This window comes from Austrofundulus limnaeus, unplaced genomic scaffold, assembly GCF_001266775.1.
Source record: "Austrofundulus limnaeus strain Quisiro unplaced genomic scaffold, Austrofundulus_limnaeus-1.0 Scaffold181, whole genome shotgun sequence".
NCBI classification, from domain to species: Eukaryota; Metazoa; Chordata; class Actinopteri; order Cyprinodontiformes; family Rivulidae; genus Austrofundulus; species Austrofundulus limnaeus.
The window spans coordinates 530,002-532,707 of record NW_013952583.1 but is presented as its reverse complement, the minus strand read 5'-3'; the positions used below and the strand labels follow the sequence as shown (position 1 = coordinate 532,707).

The following is a 2,706-nucleotide window of genomic DNA, read 5'->3' as shown; positions in this document are numbered from 1 at the left end:
CATTAGCACCTCTAGTAATATATTTACTGAGAAAAATGGTGACGTGTTCAATACTTATTTAACCCGCTGTATATTGTTAATAAATTGTCACCTAGTGGATAAGTGACACATATGAACAAAATGAGTGACAGTTTTCACCCTCAGCTGTTAACTTTAAGGTTGATCAATAACATTTATAGACCTCAGTTAGTGCTTCTAAATTTAGCCTATAAATTTAGCAAGTGCTAATCCACTAATAATTTTTAAAATGAGCAAAAGCCCTAAAGCACTAATCATGAAATTAGTTCCCCTATTAGTGCTTTAGGGGATCTCTGCCCACTACTGGCCTTTTCAAATGCCAATTTTACAAGAGCTTAATCACATTTCTGAAATTTGTTTTGGGTTTTGGTGCCACCCCAGGATTTTCAGTGGCCCCCATAAGGCCACCCCGTTAAACACCACTGAGTTCAGTAACTGTAAAAGATAATGAATTATAGCCATTCACATGCCGTTTGAAGCTGTGGTGTCCCATCTGGGTTAAGCTTTCTCACACACCTGTCTGCCTTCTCTCAGCCTGAATCAAAGCACCAACTTCCCATTCCAGTTTAATTTTACACGCCGAATCCAAAACACAGCCTAAATAACAAGTTACAGATGTTCAGGCCTTTCATAATACAAGCATGCTGCCTCAAGGGACAACTGAACAAAAACTATTGTCATTCTTAGATACAAAAAAAAAATAAAATACAAAAGGGCTCCTTTAAAATAAACACATCTTCTTATTAAGATAATTTATCACAAATTATCTGCATCCTAAAAACTTATTTAAATGATATAAAAGGCTAAACTTAATTAGAGCTGCTCTGAAAAAAGTAACATGCCTAACKCAGAAAATTTGTTTTGTTTTTTTTAACCTAACTAGTCTTTTCACTGGTTTTGCAGCTCCATACCTTCTTCACATTGAACCCAGTCAGTTTTTCTTACCTTATGATGTCTGTATGGAGCCCCCCAGACAAAAGATTAATAAATATCTCCGGTATTTAGTTTAAGTCGTCCTGTCCATCAAACCATCAGGCGACAATTAGCGTGCAAATAACCTACCAGCAATTAGTCTGGTCCTTACGGCGGTTCTTGTCTGTAAATTGCCAGCTGTGCAGCTTTTACTATGGAGGAGGAGGAGGAGAGTGAGGAGGAGGAGGCTCCCAGACTGGGAGGGGTTAGATTTAATCCCTGGAAACACACACTAAACCTTTTCATGTAACTTTACTTTCCCCAAAGAACCGCTACTGAAATGTTGTCTTTTCAGTCAGTCTGAATCTGAGCTGCGTGCACGAGGAAGAGGCGCGCGCTCAGACCGCCCATCCTTTGATCCTGATCCTGCCCCTCAAGTTTCCTCATCAACAGATGGGCTTCATTTTCACAGCTGCTGCCTGACACATAAAAAAAAATGTGCACCTTTCATAAACAGTTAAAAACAGGCACACAGAAATGTCCTCCACTCTGAATAAAGATCATTTAAGTCATCCAAAAACTATGACATCATTTTATAATTATGACTTAGCATTTTATTATTATGACTTAGCATTTCATAATTATGACTTAGCATTTTATAATTATGACTTAGCATTTTATAATTATGACTTAGCATTTCATAATTATGACTTGGCATTTTATAATTATGACTTAGCATTTTATAATTATGACATAGCATTTCATAATTATGACTTAGCATTTCATAATTATGACTTAGCATTTTATAATTATGACTTAGCATTTCATAATTATGACTTAGCATTTTATTATTATGACTTAGCATTTCATAATTATGACTTAGCATTTTATAAAGCCAAATCATAATAATGACACAGCTTGTATTAGTTATTAGATAAGTCATGAGATGCATACACAACTATGTGACTATGTAATTCTGAGGTATTGAGTTATAAATTTTAGGTATTAGACCTAAGTCACAATTTTATGATAGTAAATCACAAGTTTTAGCTAAAATAATATTTTATATACAACAATAAGATTTAAAGTCGTAAATTTGAGATACAAGGTGTTCAATTTGGAATAGGCATACTAAACCATAATTATGAGATATTAACTCAGAATTTTGTGATACTAAGCCATAATAAGATTGTAAGATGCTAGGTCATAATTCTGAATTGTTAAGTCAGATTTAGATGTTAACTCATAGACTAAAGAAATTGATTTTTCAGCAGAAATGCATTGTGAATGCTTATTGCGAGATAACGTAGCTGAAAGAAGCTGAGCTATTAATGCTTGCTGAATTTTGAGTTGAGGTGGAACCAGTGGCGCATGCAGAATTTTTTTCAGGGGGGGCCACTGAAAACCCAGGAGTGGCACACCAAAAGTAATTTCTATAACATAAATTTTATTATGTGTTTGTAAAAATGACAAATTGAAAACTATGGCAATATAAAGCTATGGATTTGCCAAGAGATGTTCAATTTGTATTTTCACAGACAATATCATTGATTTTGTGGCATTCAAAGACAAAAAACAAGAGTAAATATTTGTAATGTTGGGGGGACCCACTGGCAGGGGTCTGGAGGTCCTCCTCCAGAATTTTTTTTAAAGAAATAAATGCCATTTCCTGTATTCTGCTGTGTTTTAACAGGTTGTTCAACAGATTTTGTACCTACAGTACATAGGAAAAAACTTAATGTGAGTATCTATAGGTAAAATGAAATAAATTTATTT

General features: G+C 34.5%; 1 protein-coding gene across 1 annotated transcript in view; it reads right to left on the bottom strand.

Annotated features, from left to right (window-relative positions):
* loxl3b (lysyl oxidase-like 3b) overlaps positions 1–1,061 on the bottom strand; it is a gene marked incomplete in the record, with an annotated part of 41,898 nt that extends 40,837 nt beyond the window's left edge. The window contains 1 exon segment of the mRNA XM_014018024.1: positions 964–1,061.
* Positions 1,062–2,706: the final 1,645 nt, after the last annotated feature.